Source organism: Pelobates fuscus, chromosome 9 (assembly GCF_036172605.1).
Source record: "Pelobates fuscus isolate aPelFus1 chromosome 9, aPelFus1.pri, whole genome shotgun sequence".
NCBI lineage: Eukaryota > Metazoa > Chordata > Amphibia > Anura > Pelobatidae > Pelobates > Pelobates fuscus.
Window position 1 is genome coordinate 111,881,868 of NC_086325.1, and position 23,945 is coordinate 111,905,812.

Here is a 23,945-nt window from a genome sequence, read left to right on the forward strand (position 1 = left end):
CTTGGACTAAAAATGGTCCACACGCTGCTGTATTTTAGCTCTGAATGCCGGTTGACTTGCGTGACTTATCCGCCACCAACTAGGGTTCAAGCTGCAATGTTTTAGGGCACTTTCTGCCTGGGAAACAAACATCAATTTTTATTGCCGCTGCTATAGCAGCGGCTGCAACAATACCTAATTTTTCAGGCATGTGAACATGCCTAATTTTTCGGGCCTCTGGTGCTGCACTGTTGCTTCAAAAACCAAACCAAAAAAAGGCACATAACAGGGATTAAACTGATAGGAATAGTACTACTTAACACACCACTCCTATCTGGTGGCACATTAGATTGCACGCGCAGTGCCCCAAATTTGAAGTAGGAGGACCGACCAAGCATCTTTTTCCATCTCCCGGTTCCTAAAATCGATGCCATATACACGTCCCCTGATAGGGCGCCAGCTCGTTATTCTCTTGGGCGCCAGCTCGTTATTCTCTTTTTCACTTCTCTAGAGACACTTTACTGCACTATGGGCACTTAGACCCACTCTTTGTCTTGCACAGTGTTATTCCTAGCCAGCATCTGTGATGGGAAATCAGGCAGTCATCTAAACATTTGGATTGAGCTTTAGCTTAGAACACCCTTGAAGGTGTTTAAGGAGATTGGGGCTAGTTTAGAGGATTCTTCTTAGACTTTCTTAGAGTCTTTATAGCCCTTCTACCTATCCAGCATTTCTGGAAAGTAGCTAAGAGAAAGGGTGGCTGCAGGGCCGCCATCAGAAATTTTGGGGCCCCTGACAAAGCACAAGGTCTGGGCCCCCCCAATCCCTCCCTCCCGGGCCCGCCCACGCCCTACCTAGTCCGCTCACAATGATGCAGAACTGAATGTGGTGTGTATAGTGGAAGTGAATTAGAATGTGTGTAATGGATGTAGTGTTTGTGTGTATTAGATACTGTTTGTGCAGTGAATGCAGAGTGTGTGTTTGTGTAGCGGATGCAGTGTGTATAGTGAACGCAGAGTGTATTTGAGTAGTGGATGTAGTGTGTGTACAGTGATGTAGTGTGTGTTTGTGTAGTGGATGTAGTGTTTGTATGTACTAGATGAAATGTGTTTAGTGGATGCAGTGTGTGTATTAGACGCAGTGTCTAAATGTTTCAATTTGTGGTGGATGTAGTGCATGTACTGTGAATACAGGATGTTTGTGTAGTGGATGCTGTGTGTACAGTTAATGGAGAGTGTGTGTCAGTATAGTGAATCCAGAGTGTGTGCATAGTTTAGTGAATGCAGAGTGTGTGTTAGTGTGTAATGAATGCAGAGTGTGTGTTAGTGTGTAGTGAATGCAGAGTCTGTGTTAGTGTAATGAATGTAGTGTGTGTGTTAGTGCAGTGAATGCAGAGTGTGTGTAAATTTGTAGTGAATGCAGAGTGTGTGTTAATGTGTAGTGAATGCAGAGTGTGTTTTAATGTGTAGTGAATGCAGAGTGTGTCTTAATGTGTAGTGAATGCAGAGAGTGTGTTAGTGTGTAGCGGATGCAGAGAGTGTGTTAGTGTGTAGCGGATGCAGAGTGTTAATGTGTAGTGAATGCAGATAGTGTGTTAGTGTGTAGCGGATGCAGAGTGTGTGTTAGTGTAGCGGATGCAGAGTGTGTGTTAGTGTTGTGAATGCAGAGTGTGTTAATGTGTAGCGAATGCAGAGTGTGTGTCAGTATAGTGGATGCAGTGAGTGTGTTAGTGTGTAGTGTATGCAGAGTGTGTTAGTGTGTAGTGTATGCAGAGTGTATGTTGTATTAGTGTATGCAGTGTGGGTATTGTATTAGTGTATTAGTGTATGCAGTGTGTGTGTTGTATTAGTGTATGCAGTGTGTGTGTTAGTGTATGCAGTGTGTGCATGTGTGTGAAAGTGTATGCAGCGTGTATGTTGTGTTAGTGTATGCAGTGTGTGTTGTGTTAGTGTATGCAGTGTGTGTGTGTGTGTGTTCTGTTGGTGTATGCAGTGCATGTGTGTTGTGTTAGTGTATGCAGTGTGTATTGTGTTAGTGTATGCATAGTATGTTGTGTTAGTGTATGCAGTGTGCGCTGTGTTAGTGTATGCAGTGTGTGTGTTAGTGTATGCAGTGTGTGTGTGTTGTGTTAGTGTATGCAGTGTGTTAGTGTATGCAGTGTGTGTGTGTTAGTGTATGCAGTGTGTGTGTTGTGTTAGTGTATGCAGTGTGTGTGTGTGTTGTGTTAGTGTATGCAGTGTGTTGTGTTAGTGTATGCAGTGTGTGTGTGTGTGGGGGGGTTGTGTTAGTGTATGCAGTGTGTGTTGTGTTAGTGTATGCAGTATGTGTGTGTGTTGTGTTAGTGTATGCCGTGTGTGTGTGTTGTGTTAGTGTATGCAGTGTGTTGTGTTAGTGTATGCAGTGTGTAGGTGTGTGTGTGTTGTGTTAGTGTATGCAGTGTATGTGTGTGTTGTGTTAGTGTATGCAGTGTGTGTGTGTTGTGTTAGTGTATGCAGTGTGTGTAAATGTGCAATGTGTAAACTAAATGTAAATGTTATTCCCCCCTCCCTGCTTACCTGTGTCCAGGGAGGGGGGAGATTCCATCTCTGGTGGTCCGGTGGGGGAGCCCCCCGGCTCCCTGTTACCACAGAGGGGGCCCAGGCAGCACACAGCTTCTCCTCTCTTCTCTCTTCTAATAACTCTCGCGAGACCCGGTTGCCGTGGCAACGCTCCGCGGTACTTGCAAGAGTTATTAGAAGAGAGAAGAGGAGAAGCTGTGTGCTGCCTGGGCCCCCTCTGTGGTAACAGGGAGCCGGGGGCCCGCGGCTGCACGCATAGATAGCGATATTCGCTATGTATGTGTGCAGGGAAAGAAAGTGGGTCCCAGGACTGCCAGAGCAGTCCGGGCCCCCCAGGGCCGCCGGGCCCGTGACAACAGTCATGGTTGTCACCCCCTGATGGCGGCCCTGGGTGGCTGTGTGTCTGTGATACATTTAACTTTATATCACCTTATTGACACTTCTTATGACAGCATCACTCCGGTCTCCATACTCTCTGCCTATACCCAACTATTTAGAGGGAATTTCCTTGCCCCTGGCAAAATTATATAATTACCATTATTACACAATTAGCCACTATAGGGGAATGAGTATAGTATCCCTTTGTTATTTATAAATGAATAAAGACTTTTGTCCATTACTCAATTTACTTTAACAAAGTGTACTAACCACGGTATTAGGAAGCATTACTCTGCTTTCCCTTTCTCCCTCTATTATACACCTATGCTCACTAGGATTTGTAGGTATCACTTTATTATAGTTGTCTAACCTTTTCCTATGCCAGTTTTAGATCTCCTTCTTGGGAGATTTTTCATTTTTTTTCAGTTTATTAGCATACCTGGGTACAAGCCCTCGGTGGGGCTGGCACCACCACCTGACCACATTTCCTCGTTTCTTCCACTCATACCGCTTTTTCCATCTTTGAAGGGGTTTGGCAAAACAAGGAAATAGTCCTCTACTCGTAACAGGGATTAAACTGCTAAGAATAGTACTACTTAACACACCTTATAATAACGCAGAGAGAGGCAACGCAGAGAGAGGAGTCTGAAGAAGATGAGTCAGAGGAGGAAGGTGGCTTTGAGGAGGTGGAAGACCAAACACAGCAGGCGTCCCCGGGGGCTTGTTGTCACCTTTCGGGGACCCTTGGTGTTGTACATGGCTGGGTGGAGGAAGAGACCTTCAATGACATCAGTGAGGACAAGGTGGTATCCAACCATGTGCAAATGGGGAGTTTGCGGTTGTGCAAATGGACTGTTTGCGGTTGTTTGCGGTGCATTAAATGGGGAGTTTGGTCTGTCACTGTGAAGCGGGCGTAACCCTTACACTACCTGATCGATACAACATTATTTTTATGACCCTCATTATTTTTATGACCCTCACCCACCGCTCACGGGTGGGGCGGGAGGACAGTAGGTCCCCCCCATTGTGATGGCCCCCACCCACCACGCAGGGGTGGGGGCCTGGGGCGAGGACAGTAGTTCGCCTCCCCCTTATCCTTATTTACTGAATATTCCCCTGTATAACAATGTTTGGCATTTAGTGAATATTCCCTATTCTGCTCTGTGTCAGTGTGTATCAGGGTCTCTGAGGACAGGTGTCAATCCATATCTGCCAAGTGACCCTATGTAGGGGGAACAGTCCCTATTCTGCTCTGTGTTAGTGTGTATCAGGGTCCCTGAGGACAGGTGTCAATCCATATCTGCCAAGTGACCCTATGTAGGGGGAACAGTCCCTATTCTGCTCTGTGTTAGTGTGTATCAGGGTCTCTGAGGACAGGTGTAAATACATATCTGCCAAGTGACCCTATGTAGGGGGAACAGTCCCTATTCTGCTCTGTGTCAGTGTGTATCAGGGTCCCTGAGGACAGGTGTCAACCCATATCTGCCAAGTGACCCTATATAGGGGGAACAGTCCCTATTCTGCTCTGTGTCAGTGTGTATCAGGGTCTCTGAGGACAGGTGTCAATACATATCTGCCAAGTGACCCTATGTAGGGGAAACAGTCCCTATTCTGCTCTGTGTCAATGTGTATCAGGGTCTCTGAGGACAGGTGTCAATACATATCTGCCAAGTGACCCTATGTAGGGGGAACAGTCCCTATTCTGCTCTGTGTCAGTGTGTATCAGGGTCCCTGAGGACAGGTGTCAATCCATATCTGCCAAGTGACCCTATGTAGGGGGAACAGTCCCTATTCTGCTCTGTGTCAGTGTGTATCAGGGTCTCTGAGGACAGGTGTCAATCCATATGTCAAGGTGTCAATATGTCATATGTCAGGTGTCAATCCATATCCATTGTGATTTAGGAATGTTAGGTGATTTATGCCCTTTATGGATTAAAACCAGACTCTGCATCAACTGAGTAATTTTCCATTGGAGTTTTGCCATGGATCCCCCTCCGGCATGCCACAGTCCAGGTGTTAGTCCCCTTGAAACAACTTTTCCATCACTATTGTGGCCAGAAGGAGTCCCTGTGGGTTTTCAAATTCGCCTGCCCATTGAAGTCAATGGTGGTTCGCCCGGTTCGCGAACATTTGCGGAAGTTCGCGTTCGCCGTTCGCGAACCGAAAATTTTATGTTCGTGACATCACTATATGTCTTTTGTTGACATATAATAAAACTAATGCTGCTAATGACTACAGTATATGTATGGTCTTGAGTCTGCAGAATACTACACTCCCAAATACAGAAATAGGTTAATACTAGTGAGAAGAGATCATTTTCTGGGTAAAATTTTAAGTCTGACACATGGTTTTTCAGCACATAAACAGACCTCTTTCAGAAAGTGATTGTGAATTATTTTGTTCTAGATACTCTGTTGCTTCTCTTTGTCTACACATGTGATCAATAATCTGTTTACAATATATACAGACGTGAAGGTACAGACTCAGTATATGTATCCAATATAACCTCTGAGTTGGTTTGAAGGCATTTTTTTTTTCAATGCAAAGGGTATGAAATCGAGTTGTGTAAAGCACGCTACCACTGGACTCTGGAGCAGTTGAAACCTGTTCGGTGGAGTGACAAATAACGCTTATTTTTTGGCAGTCTGATGGGGAGTCTGGTGGATGACAGGAATACATTACCTGCCTGACTGCATTGTGCCAACTGTAAAGTTTGGTGGAGGAGGGGTAATGGTAGGGTACCTTTTTTCAGTGGTTGGGTAAGGCCCTTCACTTCTAGTGAAGAGAAATCTTAATGTTTCAGCATACCAAGAAATTTTGGACAATGCCATGCTTCCAACTTTGTGGGAACAGTTTGGAGAAGGCCTTTTTCTATTCCAGCATGACTGTGCTCCAGTGCACAAAGCAAGGTTCATAAAGACATGGTTGGATGAGTTTGGTGGGAAAGAACTTGACTGGCTCACACAGAGCCCTGAACCCATCAAACACCTTTGGGATGAACTATAATGGAAATTGCGAGCCAGGCCTTTTCGTCTAACACCTAAATGCTCTACTGCATGAATGGGCAAAGAAATCCCACAGAATCCTCTCTCCTCTTATTATCTCTCTCAACTCTCTTGTCTCTAATCTCCGCCTATACCTTTAACTTTCTCCATATTATTTCCCCCCACTTTTTAACTCTCACCACATTCAGCTTACTCCAAATTCTTCCCCACATTTTCTTTCCCTCTTTCAATATTCTTCTCTGCTTGTCCCTTTCCCCAAACACATATTTGTTTACTCCATCGAAGTTGAGCAGCATGGAACTTTTTCTACAAACTAATATTGCACACCACAATCAAAATGTGCCACCTAAACCTGTGAGGAGGGGGTGCGAATAGAATATAGTAGAGAATAAAATATAGCATGCTCACTGTCAGCACTCTCACTCCTATGGTGCTCGGAGACTCTGTAGGGCACACATCCACCCTTGCAATTACCTGTTAAATTGCAGGTACTCATGCCGAGTAAGCTTAAGTGAGAACCTGTCTGACATCTGAGGAGGAGCCCTTTTCCTGGTGCCCCACCCACATCTGCCCCTGATCTTAGCTGATGTAAAGACATAGCCCTAAGATTATGTATAAAGTATAATCTTTTTCTATAAACTGGAGTGAAGTCAAAACTCCAGCATGCATGATAAATATAGGGAGATATAGAGACAACCCAGTGGACCACAATGGCCATAGGCAGAGGCCAACAGAGGAGATTTAAAGATTTCCTGGCTGGTCCCTGCAGTGCAGTTGCTGCCTGAGTGGTTGCCCAAAGGCAGAGCTGCATTACTAGTGGGGAGATCAAAACATTCCCTCACCAGTCAGCTCACTGCTATGAAGAAGAGGGCCAGGCAGCTTGCAGTCTGCATCCCCAGTGGGTGCAGTTTGCATGAATTCCCGCAGCCAATGTATCAGTACATGGCCACGCGTTCTGAACACGCCGGAGCTCAGTCCAAATGCTTAAACCACACGACAACCAGAGAGGGAGCACAGGTGAGTAATCTACTCACGCAACCTCACAAGCAGCTTTAAAAGTCTTCGAATAATAAAGTTACTATTTTAACTTGAATGTACTTGTTCTTGTAAAATAGAAAGGAAAGAGTAGAGAGAAATTGTCAGGTTGCTCCTAGCAAATTGAGGGGTAACCACTATAGGTAGTTAAAGCAAAAAGAAGAAAATGTACTAGTAATCCAGAGAGGAGGAAGAGAAATGCCAGAAAGAATGTCTCCTTCTCAGCTCCCTAACTGGAGCTTGTACAGTATTGGCAACCCACAAGCACATATAAATAATCAATAAAATATAGCTTTTAATCGAAACATTAAAAATCAAAAATATAAATAAATATGAAAGGAAAATAAATTAAGGTTGTAATCAACGACCTATCTAGTTAATATCAAAAGGCTAAATAGCCAGAAGACAAGGACATTTTTCAACTCCTGACAGATTTATCCTCTGAACAGGAACTTGGTGACTCCCTTACTGACTTGAAACCACCCTCTTGGTTTACCCCTAACCTTAAAGAGTTCCCATGCATTGACCTATTTGTTCAGATCTGTACCAATGAATTAGAGAACCAAACTATCCATCAACCTCTTATATCGAATTTAAAATATGAGGAAAGATTAGCTCTACAGGAGTTAAAACAACAAGATAACATTATCATAAAATCCTCTGATAAAGGGGGAAATATTGACCTCATGCAAAGTGAACAGTATATGGATATGTGCATGGTACACCTATCTGATACATCCGCCTATCAAATATTAAAAGAAGATCCAACTACGGGCTTCTTCAAGGAATTACAACAGCTTGCACAAATAGCTCTAACAGACAAAGTAATTACACAAAATGAATACAGATATATCGTCTCACAATCGAATATAACTATAGCAACCTTTTATTGTCTCCCCAAGGTGCACAAGGATATGTGCAAACCTCCGGGGAGACCGATTATATCTGGAAACCACAGCCTGACTGAGCGAGCAAGCAAATTCCTTGATAAAGTATTGAAGCCAATGGTACAGGAACTTAGTTCCTATATACGGGATACCAAACAGACCCTTCTTGTCCTAGAGAATTTAACGGTGCCCCCTTATAAGTCCATAGCGAGCCTGGACGTAGTGGCATTATATAACAACATCCCACATGAGAAGGGCCTAGCTGGAGTAGCCTATTTCTTGGAAAAATCTGGGACCTTTAAAGAACAAGAACAAACTTTTATTTTGGACCTTCTTCGATTTGTTTTAACGCATAATTACTTCACCTTTAATGGGAAATATTATTTACAAACAAGGGGCACAGCCATGGGATCATCTTGTGCACCTAGCTATGCGAACCTGTTTTTGGGATGGTGGGAGGAAACTACAGTGTTCAATATGTCTAATCTCAATTTTTCTTCATCTATACATAAATGGTATCGCTATATAGATGATATCCTGATCTTTTGGTCAGGCTCCTTTTTACAATTTGAAAAGTTGGTAGAAAAATTCAATCATAACAAAATTAATCTTCAACTCACCCACGTTATAAATTAGAAACATCTGGTCTTTCTAGACCTTAACATAAAGATACACGAGAATGGTGATGTAAGTACTTCGTTATTTAGGAAACCCACGGCAACAAATAGCCTGTTGCATTGGCAGAGTTACCACCCTCATCATCTTAAAGCCAATATACCATATGGCCAATATTTAAGAGCTAAGAGAAACTGCTCCAACCAGGAAGATTTCGAGAAGGAAGCCAGAGAGCTCAGAATAAGATTCAAGTCCCTGGGCTATCCGAACAGAATTTTAAAGAAAGCCTACCAAAGAAACAAAATCGTGGATAGATCAGAGAGTTTACACAGACCATCCAGAGAACCCTCTACAACTCCCGGTGTGACTAGATTTATTGGCACATATGATAAACATTGGAATACAGCACAACAAGTATTCAGCAGAAATTGTCGGGTACTGCAATACGATACCAGCCTGAGCAACACCATCACTAAACAACCCTCGATGATATATAGGCGAGCGAACAATCTAGGGGACATTTTAACACACAGTCACTTCAAGCCTATTCCAAGTACACCTTTTACTTCCACATGGCTTCGGACAACTAATGGTCTTTACAAATGTGGCCACTGTAAAGCCTGTAACTTTATTCTACCTACAAAATCTTTCTTGAATAAAAGAACATTTAAAGAGATAACCATAAATGCCTTTGTTAACTGTAGTTCCACTAATGTCATTTACATTATAACTTGTGATTGTGGATTACAGTACATTGGCAAAACTTACCAACGACTACATAGACGAATCTTACAGCACATTAATTCCATCACCAATTTACATATTGAGACTCCAGTCTCGAAACATGTAAGAACCAATCATGCTTCCAAACCGGAGGTTTTGAAATTTCAAGTGTAACAAAAACTTTCTCTGAATCATCGCAAAGGAGATATTAACATTGCGCTACTAAAGGCAGAATCCCGTTGGATCTACCTTTTTCAGACCTTATACCCAGGGCCGGATTAAGAGCCCAGTGGGCCTGGTGCTGATAATTATGATGGGCCTAATTACAAAATCTTATTGACCAAAAACACTAAAACAGTCCTACCTCCTAAGCGTCATGTATCTGATGGAGATGATGCTGTAGGGAAACTCATAGGATGCAACTATGAGAAAACACATACCCTTTGCTAATCTCATGCTTTCATCTTTCAAGTAAACCCATACCCCCTAACAGCAGTGTCCAGTAAAGCAGGAAGTCTATGGATGCGGTAAAAGGGTGGGCTACTGACACAAATCACATAACCAGAACGTCCGAAAGGGCGAACATACACAAAAAGGGGGAATGTCTGTGTCCCTATGTCTCCCAGTCCCATAGTATTTGTGTCCTCATGTCTCCCAGTGTCCCCATGTCACTAGGGGACATTGAGAGACATTGGGACACTGGGAGACATGGGGACACAGATACTAGGGAACACTGGGAGACCTGGGAAATCTGAGACTCTTGGGGACACTGGGTGACAGACACGAGGGGACACAGGGAGACATGGGGCACTGAAATACTGTGATATATAGGGGACACTGGAGACTTGATAAAAACCTGGGTACAGGTCAAAATGTTGTGGTGTCCAATAAACCTGCTTAAAGCTATCACAGTGAGTGCCTGAGATTTTTTTCTTTTATACTAGGGGACACTGAGACACTACGGGCACAGAGACACTACGGGCACAGAGACACTACGGGCACAGAGACACTATGGGCACTGAGAGACATGGGGCACTGAGACACTGATACATAGGGGACACTGATACATAGGGGACATTGGAGACTTGATAAAGACCTGGGTACAGGTCGAAACGTTGCGGTGTCCAATAAACCTGCCTAAATCTATCACATTGAGTGCCTGAGATTTTTTCTTTTATACTAGGGGACACTGAGACACTAGGAGACAAGGGGACTTTGGGAGTCTAGGGAACACTGAGACACTAGGGACACTGGCACACTACAGACACTGAGAGACACCAGGGACACATGGCGATACTGAGATACTAGGGACACTGGCTGGGAGACATGGGAACACTGCCATGTCTCCTATGTCTCAGTCGCCCAGTGTCCCCATGTCTCCCTGTGTCTCCATGCCTCTCAGTGTCCCCATGTCGCCCAGTGTCCCCTAGTGTTTGTATCCCCATGTCTCCCAGTGTCCCTTAGAGTCTGTGTCCTCATGTCTCCATGTGTCCTGATGTCACTAGGACACTAGGGGACACTTAGAGACATGGGGACACTGGGAGACATGGGGACACTGAGACACTAGGGACAGTGGCTGGGAGACATGGGGACACAGACTAGGGGCCACTGGGAGACATGGGGCCACTGTGTCCCTAGTGTCTCAGGGTCATGGGCATCCGAATGGGGGGGTAAAGGGGGTACTTGGCCCCCCTGGATTTTTCAGCTTGTGCTGCTATTTTTCGTTTTAGTGTGAGAATACAGTGCAATACCAGCGCTGGCCAGTAGGTGACGCTGTGAATGGAGAAAGGCAGGAAGCTACAGCTTATCCCTGCCTCTCTCTCATGACTGAAACTGCAGGGGAGCAGCACAGAGGCAGCCTACAGAGCAGGTAAGTGAGGGATGGGGGGTGGGGGAGACCGCATAGAGGAAGGTAAAGTAGAAGGAGCAGAAAGGTTCTGCAAGGGGCAGGAGGGGCCAGCAAGGAATAGAAAGGGGCAGCAAGAAGCAGGAAGGGGTCGAAAGGTTTTCAAGGAACAGGAGGGTAAAGTAGAAGGAGCAGCAAGGAGCAGGAGGGGTCAGCAAGGAGCAGAAAGGGTCTGCAAGAGGCAGGAGGGGTCAGCAAGGAATAGGAAGGGGCAGCAGGAAGGGGTAGGGACGGTCTGCAAGGAGTAGGAAGGGTCTGCAAGGAGCAAGAGGGGTCAGCAAGGAGTAGGAAGAGGCAGCAAGGAGCAGGAAGGGGCAGCAAGGAGCAGGAAGGGGCAGCAAGGAGCAGGAAGGGGCAGCAAGGAGCAGGAAGGGACAGCAAGGAGCAGGAAGGGGCAGCAAGGAGCAGGAAGGGGCAGCAAGGAGCAGGAAGGGGCAGCAAGGAGTAGGAAGAGGCAGCAAGGAGTAGGAAGGGGCAGGAAGAATCAGAAGGAACAGAAAGGATCAGCAAGGGGCTGCAAGAAGCTGGAAGGGGCAACAAGAAGCAGGAAGGGCAGTAAGAAGCAGGAAGGGTATGCAAGAAGCAGGAAGGGCCATCAAGAAGCAGGAAGGGCCATCAAGGAGCAGAAAGGGATCAGAAAGAGAGCAGAAGGGCGCAAAATAAGCAGAAAGTAGCAGAAAGGTAAAGGAGCAGAAGGAGCCTCAGAAGGCAAAGAAGACTGTGTCAAATGAAGGAGAAGAAAATGAGATTGGAGCACTTCATTCTGGACACCACATCATTAGGCGTTGGTACCTGGGCCTGGCAGGGAAACTTTGGACCTTCTCATCTCCCCAGGTAAAAACAAACAATATCAGTGTTAATGTGTTCACTTTTATTTACTGAGTGTCAGGAAACACAGAGGGCCGCTGGGTAGGGGTGCCGCTGATTGGCTAGATGGGTCAGCTAGCACTCTAAGCCAATCAGTAGCTCCCCATTCATAAAAACGTAAAACATTTTTATGAATCGGGAACTAGCGATTGGCTTAGAGGGTCAGCTGACCACTCTAGCCAATCTGCAGCACCCATGCCTGACGTCAATCTGCACTTCCTGACACTCTGTTTCAGAAGTTGAATACCACTGAGCAACCTGGAGATCTGGAGCTGAAGGAAGCCTTTGGGGGTAAACCATTTGAGAGCGGTTTAACCCCTTCAAAGAAAGAGCACCCAGGGGCCTCCTTGCATCACATCATTTTCATTTAGATAAAGTTGTTATGGTGACCAGAATGTTCCTGTAATTTGATGAAAGGAACACTATAGTGTAAGGAATACAAACATATATTCCTGACACCATAGTTGTGAAAACGCTATTCACCCTGGCTTTATGTGAAAATGACTATGCTCCTTCCCTTTCATGACACTGTCAAAAAGGGGCCAAGCATGGATGTCATTACAATTATGTCCCCCCTCCCCCCCGGAAAAATTCCTGCGGACGTCCATGCTCAGGGTCCCCATGTTACCCAGTGTCCCAATGTCTCAGCGTCCCCATGTCTCGGAGCTGCTGTCTGGACTCTCTGTGCAGAACTGGTCCCCGCGGATCAGTGAGTAGAGAGATGCAGGGAGGGAGATGCCGTAACTTCTTATCACTGCCTCTCTCCACACAAACAGCGACCCCTACTGGCTGGCACTGGTATTGCAGAATAAACTATGTTTATACTGAGACAGACATTTGTATTGCCGGTATTACTGCAATACCGGCACCGGCTAGGCAGCCTCAAATACCTGAGAAATACTTCTGAGAAATACCTGGCAACCCTAAGAAATACATGAGAAATACCTGGCAACCCTAAGAGTAGTGTGTAAAAAAACCAATGGGCCTATTCCATGGGCCTGGGCCTGGAGCTGCAGCTCCATCAGCCCCTATGTTAATCCGGCCCTGCTTACACCGCAAAGGACTCAATGAAGAATTTAATTTCACCCCATTCATTCACTCCTAATGCAGGAGAATTTTTAATCATAAACTTAGGACTGTTTAACTTCGCACTCTAATTTTAGGGTGATCAAATAATGAAATAAACCATTTTTTAATATCGTTATAATAGTGAATGTGTTTTCCCTTTTTCAGGGTCCCCTATACATTTGAGTTATTGGTGTTCAATACAATCACCACACTAATTGGTGGTCCTCTGTGTAGGGTCATTACATAAATGATAAATTTTTGAAAATCTCTGTTCATGATATTCACCCGATTCTTCAATGATTATAATTCACAGAAGGGTTAATTTAGGAATTATTTTCTGTACATACATATATACATCATTATTTATAAACTGCAACTGTTTTCCTTATTATTTTTTTATTATATATTTTTTTTTTATCTTTATTCACTGTCATGACCTAACAGTACTACATCATAATACAACGTTTCAAACTGATGCTACATTTTTATTTGGCTTCTGCAGTTATAGTTTACAGACATTTATAATTACAATTATAACGAATCTCCCTTAGTGATTTTGTTTTTCATCTCTGATTCTGGTAATGATTGTATCACTATTTCAAACAAGACTATACTCTTACTATTTGCCTAATGTTTCATACTATCCAATTATAAAACTAATTGTGCCTATTAAGTACCCGGCCTTAAAGGGTTAATCGTTTCCGTTCTCTATCCCTCCCCTCTCTGTAACGGTTGATGAAAATACCAAACAATCGAAACAGAGGGCGGGATATTTAAACTACGAACTTTCTTTGACCCAGTTCCCCTGGACGAGCCGAGTTTTGGCGAAACGCGCATCGGGATGATTATTCTATAGCTAGAAATGGAGTTTAAGACAAGGGACTAACAGGATGCTTTCTGATTGTATCTCTCCAGTTTAATTTCTTGCTCAGTTTACACTTACGAGTTTTAGCTTGTAGCCGCCTGGTATTCTAGCCGCTGGGACGCTCAGCAATTAGGAGTTTCGTTTAGAAATAAAGGGCACTTGGAGTTTAGATAGAGGATTATACTGACCTTTCTCTCCAATCTTATTACCAGCCTAGTTTCTTTTTACAAGCTTCAACAGATAGCCGTTGAGGTCCTCCAGCTGCTGGGACGTTTTTTGCAACACTGAGGAGGTTTTTTCATTTCTCTACCTCCGGGGTGGTTTAAAGATTTGGTTTTCTGAGGATTTTCCTCATGGAATTATAAGATACCACTTTATGTAGGATTTTTTTCTATTATTTATTTTATTTTCACTCCTCCACCATACCCACTCATGTTGCTAGTAGACTAGGGCTATTTAGCCTTTTGATATTAACTAGATAGGTCGTTGATTACAACCTTAATTTATTTTCCTTTCATATTTATTTATATTTTTGATTTTTAATGTTTCGATTAAAAGCTATATTTTATTGATTATTTATATTTGCTTGTGGGTTGCCAATACTGTACAAGCTCCAGTTAGGGAGCTGAGAATGAGACATTCTTTCTGGCATTTCTCTTCCTCCTCTCTGGATTACTAGTACATTTTCTTCTTTTTGCTGTACTTTTTCTTGTGTTTTATTAATGTTGAATCTTTTTAACACACACAATATCGATACACTCCCTATAGCAAATATATTACTATAACATTTTACTATAACATAACATATATATACTATAACATATTTTTTTTGCATATGTAGTATATATATATATATTTGTAGTCGGGGACAAAAGCCGTATACATGATAAGTTAGATATATGAGCAAGTCGGTTGTGGTGTGCCGAAACCGACGTATCGGGTAGGCCTGTAATAAAAGAGGGCCCACCTGTAATAGTAATATGTATAAGGGGAGAGGTGGGAGGGATGAACCAGGCAGCATCAGCCCTGTGGTGTAGGGGGCCTGAGTTTAAATAGCCGGGTAACCCCTCCCACAACTTCAGGCTACGCCTTCCAATTTGTAGTCGGGGACAAAAGCCGTATACATGATAAGTTAGATATATGAGCAAGTCGGTTGTGGTGTGCCGAAACCGACGTATCGGGTAGGCCTGTAATAAAAGAGGGCAAAAAGTTGATTAAGATACCTTATTACACATCTTTACGTTGCAAGATTCATAAAGGCTTGTCCTACTCAACTCTAGCTCTGGTTGTGGTATGTATCTAGTATTATACTGTGGATTTCCAGTGTCCTAATGTTTATGGTGTGAGCAGGGACATTTGTCTGGAAGCAGCTGATGCTGCCCTGATTCTGAAGGAATGTCCCGAAAAGGCATTGGGGTTGAGTCCCTGCCTAGTTAAGAGGGTTCTGAGGTACATTATGAATTTAGCTGTAGTGAGTGGTTTGCCCTGCAGTTAAATAGGGGCATATTGAGATTTGGTCCTGTGAGTGATAACCTGTAAAGGTCTGACATTTTGACCGGCACCTTATTGTCCGTAGGATTGTCCCTACGTATTACATATGGTAAGAGGATGTGAACTGTTTGGTACTAGGATGGGCACTTAAGACATGATGTAGCCAGCCAGGTAAGTTTTGTAGTGTTAAGAGAGATTTTATAAACTGTGTGGGCAAAAAGGAGAGGAGTGTCGCAATGGCGACTAGTGAACGAAAATCCTTTTTATGGTAATCGGTGGTAAACTTGTTGTAATAATCAGAGAGGGCAGCTCAATCCAGAAATCTGCCAAATGCCATGAGGCGAGTTAGTGCAGTATTAAGCCATGGAATGTGGGTATAGCCAGCTGCTTTATTGTCAGAAAAGCACTTGACAGGTTCCCCTATCCACTCATACCTCCCCAGGCCTTGTAGGCGGCCACTATGGGGCAGATTCCAAAGAAATGTTGACGAGGAATGGAAAGTTTTTTATTTTTTTTATTTTTAGAGTCTGAACTGGCCAGGCATCTCAGAACCAAAAGTCACCAAATTGGCTGTAAAATCAGTGTGTGCGGACGCATTGGTCCATGTAACTGGGAAATGATGAGAAATGGCGGGAATAACCTGACCCCCACTCCAATGTGGTATGAACCTGAGCCATATGTGTAGGTCTGCTTACAACTAGTGCCAGAATGCAACGGTCGGTGGGAAGAAGACTCAGCGGTCGGGAAATAAATGTGCAGAATAATTCTCATGGCAAACCTCAATGTGCCCAGTAGGACTGTAGATCCATTCCCCCCCCTCCCCTCCCCGCTTGTTCTTCAGAAGGAAAGGTTCCCAGGACTCCGATGCGCTGTACCTTCTCTGTAGGTGGACATGTTCTGTAGCTTATTAGTGTCAAGATGAATGCCTAAGAAGGTCAGTTTGTGAAAGTGGAACCCATAGTGAGGAAAAGTGCCATCGTCTGGTGAATACTAACCAGAGCGGAGTGAGGGCGTTCTATCGTGAGAAAGTTATCTAAGATAACTGGTGACTTCAGGACATTCGCTAATATTGAGTGTTAGTCAACATAGTGTGTTAGCAAATAAGACAAACAGCTTGGGGTTACTCTTTGCTCTAAAAGTTACACGTGTGGGAAATTCATGACAATCCCTCCATAAAATGCCATGAACATGCCCTTGGGATGGCTGAAGGTAGAAGCTTGGAGGCATAGGAAATGTCTGTCTTGCCCACCCAAGCTCTGGTCAACCCCTTTGGCATAGTGCTGGGAGAATTCCTTAGAGGAAATCAATGAGTTGAGGCTAGGGGTGGGTAATTAATATGGTTGAATACCTTCTTAAGCAATGTGATTGTGTTGCGGGGTCTATTAATGCAGAAAGAAGGTTCTGACACTCGTGAATACCGGACAGGAGTGTGACCATACCTGTGTGGAACTGGTGTGTGGAAACCTTGATGTAGAAGTCGACTGAGTGACGGAAAGGGTGTGCTTAGAGGTAAAACTCCAGGTTGTCGATGCAAACCTTCTCTATGGTGAGGAGAAGAAGAGCCACTTACGTCACAAAAGTCTGAAGGCTAGGATGAATTCTGGGATAGTGAGTTTCTGATTGAGTCTGGGATTCTGGTGTATAGAATGACGTACAGATCATCGTAGTAGTAAGACTTTGCCTCCCACGATGTCTTAGAGTACATCAGTAAGGAGACTAAATTAACCTTTCCAGATGTCTTTGCGTATGGTCAGGGACACAAAGTATGAGGGAGTAATAATGTAAACCGATGTGATAGGGGAGGGATTTGAAAGGATAACATAACCATGAGAGGGATTTGGGAGTCCTGTGGCTGGGATGTGCGTCAGTGCCTGTGGAGATTCCAGTCTCTGTAGTCCATCGTTGATGTTATGTATGGAGGCAAGTAGAGTGGATATCAATGGTTTGACTTCATGTGATTTGGACTAGTGGGCAGGGGCCACTGAAAGGTGTGGCAAGAATGTTGGCCTCTCGGGGACTGTAAAAAGAGTCAATACAAGAGGCCATGCTGGGTGAGGCCCTAACTCGTAACCTAGAGAGGTTGATGTGAGGCGTTAGCTATGTGTTGGGCCGAGGGGCGTATAACTCCATATGCGGATGAAGATGGGTGTTGGCCTCACGGAATTGATAATGATGAGGCTAGTTACTGGCATAGCTGGGAACCAGGCCACCAGTTGACATACCGTATCCGAGAATGGGACGGGTGATGGGTAGTAGCGAGGTGGGTAAACATACCTTGCTTGGGGTAGAATGTGGTTTCCTTGCCAGAGGAATGAGATATTGGAGAACCTAAAGGGAAATGGTGGGAGGCAACTTGGAACTGGAATTGGGCTTGACTTACTGTGAACGAAATACACATAATCCGGGTGGTTGTTCTTGAGGCTGGTATATGAATAGGTAACCTGAGGACAGGTATATGAATAGGTACCCTGAGGACATAGTTGTTAGAATCCTGACCCTACGATGGTGGGTACAAGATTCATAGGACATAAATCAAATATCCCTATAAGTGAGTAGGGTGAGGATCCTAGGCCACTACCAGAGACCATGGGGAGTGTTTAACCAATACTGCGACAATAATGGGGGATAGGCAGAGTCATGAGTGACTGCTAATTGGTCCTGTGACTTCTGTAGCGAAAATACATATAGGGGGATATGGAATACCAAGCTATGAGGGCAGTTTTGAGCTATCCCGGTAGGACTTAGAATATTTAATTATGGTCGTGCCAGCATGGAAAGGGGAATTAAGGATCCCCGGGCGTGGGCCTGTGTACGGCCTGGCGGAGGAATTGTGTGCCAGCGTTGGCTGATGTAACATAGAACGGTTAGGAGTGGATTTGCTGTAGGTTTGGTGATACTATGCCTGGATAGCAAGGGTCGGTTAGGATGATGAACTTGCTTGAGTAGAATATAGCAGCGATGAGTAAATAACCTTTTGCGTAATACATGATTATTTTGACGTAGAGTCAGGGGGAACATATGATGGTATGGTAAAGCCTGGTACACTAGGGTTTGTCCCAGGGAACATGACTATACATATACTGAACATAGGAGTGTGGCGTGATACAAAAAAGGTTTAGAGAATAAGTGGTCGTCCGCCAAATAAGTAATATACCTATCATGGGAGCAAGTATACAGATTGGCCATAACACATGGTAACAAATGTGATCTTGATGACAGTACCAAGTCCATGAGTGATAAAATAAGACATATGCAATACATGATGGTAATGCAATATACGTAGTGAATATTAAATGCTTACCAGAGCTGAATTAGTAATGGGAAACTGACCATATCCGTGCACAATCGTAAATAATAACAAGAAATATAGCAAACATAACCGAACTACAGGGGGGCATGTAAGGATAATTAGTAGCAGGCTAAATACTTTCAAAAAAGAACCTGGACATTCATGTATTAAGGAACAGTGTAAAACTAACTAATTGGTACTATGATTGTGGTGGCCGCTAGATGGAAGCATGTAACTGAGATAGACTGGAGACTAGTTCGGTAGAAATTTGACGAAAAGAAACTAGTGAATAGGAATGGAACAGAGCAGGCAGGAGTAGGTGAACTGACTTAAGTCCTGAACGGGAAAAAGTCCAGAATGGACGGCATGTAAGAACGTAAACGTGTGAACAATTGTGTTTTCATGGATTTGGCCCATACAGGCAGACTCACGGTTCGTGGATTTGACTGGTACAGGAAACAAACAACTTGACTCGGAAGCTTGCGGTGAGGTGAGGGTCAGCTATGCGGCTGGAAAGTACCCAGACTTGGTGGACACTGAGGTTTGGTCCAGGGTAAGGCCCGGGAAGCTGGTAAGGGGTCTCATAGCGCCGGCGGGAACGAACGGCCAGTTCTGGAGAGGAGGTGAGAGTAGTCTGACTGTGTGTGGCTGGAACAGCGTCATGGGAGTTGTTAGAGCAGGGACAAATTGGTCCGATCGGCGTGGGAGTCTCTGACAGCATGTGGCTGGAGCAGCGTGATGGGAGTTGTTGGAGCAGGGAGAACTTGGTCCAATCAGCTTTGGAGTCTTTGACCCCATGTGGCTGGAACAGCATGATGGGAGTTGTTGGAGCAGGGAGAACTTGGTCCGATCATCTTGGGAGTCTCTGACCGCATGTAGCTGGGACAGCGTGATGGGAGTTGTTGGAGCAAGGAGAACTTGGTCCAATCGGCTTGGGAGTCTTTGACCGCATGTGGCTGGAACAGCGTGATGGGAGTTGCTGGAGCAGGGAGAACTTGGACCAATCGGCGTGGGAGTCTCTGACCGCATGTGGCTGGAACAGCAGGATGGGAGTTGTTGGAGCAGGGAAAAACTTGGTCCGGTTAGCGTGGGAGCCACAGTAGGCCCAGACCAGCTTGTTTGGCAGTCTGTGTTGATGACCTTTGAACCGGAAGTAGAAATGAACCAGGCAGCATCAGCCCTGTGGTGTAGGGTGCCTGAGTTTAAATAGCCGGGTAACCCCTCCCACAACTTCAGGCTACGCCTTCCAATATATACATATACACACACACACACACACACACTGATCAGCCACAACATTAAAACCACCTGCCATGCATTGAGGCATGGACTCCACAAGACCTCTGAATATGCCTTGTGGTATCTGTCACCAAGTCATTAGCATCAGATCCTTTAAGACCTACAAGTTGCGAATTGGGGCCTCCATGGATCGATTTGTTATTCCAGTACATCCCACAAATGCTCAATCAGATTAAGTTATAGGGAAATTGGAGACCAAGGCAATAATTTGAACTCTTTGTCATGTTCCTTTCCTGAACAATTTTTTGCAGTGTGGTGCATTATCATGCTGAAAAAAAGCTTCTACCATGAAGAGGTGTACACGATCTGCAACAATCTTTATGTAGGTAGTATGTGTCAAAGTGACATCCACATGAAAGCCAACAGAACATTGTACACCGCATACCACTACCTCCACTGGCTTGCCTTCTTCCCATTGTGCATCCTGCTGCCTTCTCTTTCCCAGGTAAATGACAAACCTGCACTCAGTCATACACCTGATCTAAAATAAAATGTGATTCATCAGATCAGGGAACCTTTTTTCAATTTCTCCATTACCTTGTTCTGATGCTCAATTTCCCATTGAAGATGCTTCCGGCGATAGGCAGGGCTCGTCATAGGCAATCTGACTGGTCTGTGGCTACAATGCACATTACACAGAAAATTGCAATGCACTGTGTGTTCTGACATCTTTCTAACATGACCAGCATTTAGGTTTTCAGCAATTTGAGCTACAGTAGCTCTTCTGTGTGATCAGACCAGATGAGCTATTCTTTGCTCCCCACATGCATCAAAGAGCTCTGGGTCCATGACCCTGATGCTGGTTCACAGGCTTCCCTTCCTTCTACTTCTGGTAGGTACTAACCACTGCATACCGGGAAAATCCCACAAGACTTGCCGTTTTGGAGAGGCTCTGATCCAGTCGTCTAGCCATCAATATTTGACCCTTGTCAAAGTCACTCTTTTTGGAGGGTTTCTGCACCCAACAAATTCAAGAACTGGCTTTTAATTTGCTGCCAAATATATGTAATGCCGTGACAGGTGATATTCCTTATGATATAATCAATGTTATTCACTTAACCTGTTAGTAGTTTAATGTTGGGGCTGATCAGTCTATTACACACTATCACAGATAACGTTAGTCACCTACACACACTGTCATACAGTGTTAAACAAACACACACTTAGACATACACACTAACACACAATAGATACACACACTGCCAAACAGATAAACAACCAGACATATTTATACACTCTCACACATATAGATACACATTAACTGTCCAACTGACATTTAGCTAGAGACAAAAAGGCACTCACTTACATAGACACAAATTCCCAACCTAGTCACGCCACATTAACAAGCCATAAATATGGCCCCTAACCTTTACACCCTCTCAGGCAGTCCTGCCTCAGATGACATATATTATGGCATGCAATCCGGAGAATGGAAGCGAAATGTGTGAAACAGAGAGCGACAATACGAAATTCCATATCCCAGCCCCCCTCTAACACTGCCCCACATCAGAGCCTCAGCTACCAGTTAGACCAATACATGGTAGGAGTTGATCTCACATCCTCCAGCTCTGCCGCCACCAAAGGGTAGTTGCAGGCTCCCATTTTACAAATGATTAACCCTGATGCCACTGGCCAAAGCAGAACATGTCAGGGAGATATAGCTATCTCCCAAATGGATCAATACTCACTACAGGACCCCATGCAAGCCCATGAACTGGACCGTGCCCTTACCAGGGTACTGAATGTACCCACCTGATGGCAGCACTGCGTTCTTGAAACACTGCACATACAGATTCCAAGCCCCATCACCACTTCAAATCACTGACATGGTCATGGTGCTTGAAGTAACCTTTCAAGCTCTTTATGGGGACAATACTCTTTTCATTTGTAAATATTTTATCCTCGTTTACATAGCACAATTTAATTTGTGATAGAAGAAATATATAAATGTAACAATAATTGGTTTGGCAAAACATTATCAAGTTTAAGTTCACAAATTAATTATTAAGTTGTAATGCATTAAAATAGTCATTCAATCAGTTGATGAAAACAAATATACGGGATTTATTATTCACAAAGCACCAACCTATGCCCTAGCACTGTCAGTGTATTCACTCAAGTCAATTCGGACTGCAAAATCCAGACATTATTCATACTATTTAACAATGTCCAAATTGTGTAGTTCAGGCCCAGAAAAGGCCTGAATTTAGTAATTTCAGACTTTAGTAGTTATAAGAATTGCAAATGCGGTCGAATGTGGTCAGTCACATGACTTGATGAGCAATCAATTTCTTTCTATCTTTATTTATTTTTTAATGGTTAGTAAATACCAAGACATAATAACGTTGCCTTTCTGGTAACACTTTCTAAAATACATCAATATGCATCAATATGCCATAAATAATGCAAAATAAAAATACTTTAACAGTTTATCCTGAATGTTATTAAACAGAGTACTGATGCACAAAACAGAATCAAAAGATTGAATTGTTAAAAATAATAATTTACATCTTAAATCTTTATAACTACCAATTATAGGTATCACAACAGTCAGAAAACCCAATTCCTTAACAAGTTGTAGTGATGTGAGAACAGACTTGGTAAATTCAGACCAGAGCTGGAAAGAGCTCATACAATAATACAACTTAAATTTGTTTTCTGCCAAATCTATGGTTTTTACCACACGTTGTGCATATAAATTTGTTCCCACAACTCACTATTTAGTAAATAAACCCCTTAATAACACAATGATACACGCTGCTAATATTAACTGCCCTTATAATAAACCAGTTGTGTTTTTTTCCAAAGAAAAAAAAATGAAGCAAGAACATAATGAAAAACAAGTCTTCAACAGTAAACTAGTTTTAACTTTCCCATTTAAATAATAGACAAAAGTATGCAGTTTAATATTTAAATAATAAGTGGGTTTGACACGATTCCATTCCTGGTAGGTTATTTGATGTCAAAGGGGGCTAATTTGAGACATACCCCTGTTCTTAAGAAACAGATCATCATAGTATTTACAGTTGAAACCTGGTGTAGAACTACAGAATTATAATAAAATTATAAGTTTACATTAACGATCAAAATATATTCACCGTGGCAAATTACTGCACTTTAAAAAACAGTTTCTAAAAGTAAACGATTGTGGCGTACGTACTTGTGTAGAAACATAGAAACATAGAATGTGACGACAGATAAGTACCATCTGATCGTTACTGGCTGAATTAGTTTCCCTTGCTCTGATCTTATTAATATAAATAACAGTTTGACACAATGCATTTTATATAAAAGGTAAACCTTGGAAGATAACTTTGGAGATGGAGAGTTTATCCCTTGGATGCACTGAGTTGGTAGCAAAAAACTGAAATCAACGTAAAAAAAGACAGGATTTTTACCTTTTAATCAAATCTCACATAAACACTACAAAATGTCTAATTATTCAGTAATTTTGCCATAATGTAGCCCATCTAGTATAATGCTCTCCTTTATATTTTTTTAAAAAGCTTTATTCATAACAGCAAGATACATTGAGATTTATCTAGTTACAAGAATTTTGAGAGTATGCATGTACAAATACAATGTTACACTTTAAAAATTAGAACATGTATAGAACATATACTATACATTAAAAAACAAAACATAACATTATCATCTTACCTAAAGTAGATGGAGTCCTGTGCCCTTTTCAGAAATGCTGCTTCCCTTTTTCTTACTTCTGAGAAAAACAAGCTTTAGGACTCATGTGCCCTGCTGATGGGATCCCAAGCTGCTGTGTGTCTGCTATTCTGTAACTGACCTCACACATCTAGCTTTTGTTTTTGAAATGCAAATTACACTCATTTTAAGCAGAGTGTCGCCAATGAGTCAATAAGTAGAATAGCTCAGTTGGTGTCTTACACAGTAACACAAACCGGTATACTTCAAAAGATTCTATTACAGATAAAGTGCATGTAGGTCATAAAAAAAAATAAAGAGAA

At 43.3% G+C, this 23,945-nt stretch overlaps 1 protein-coding gene across 1 annotated transcript in view; it reads right to left on the minus strand.

The window, feature by feature from the left end:
• The window catches only part of ADGRD2 (adhesion G protein-coupled receptor D2), a 642,889-nt gene extending 619,186 nt beyond the window's left edge, over positions 1–23,703 (minus strand). The window contains exon 1 of the mRNA XM_063432309.1: positions 23,626–23,703. The gene's annotated coding sequence lies outside the window, so the exon portion shown is untranslated. The remainder of the gene's footprint in view (positions 1–23,625) is intronic.
• Positions 23,704–23,945: the final 242 nt, after the last annotated feature.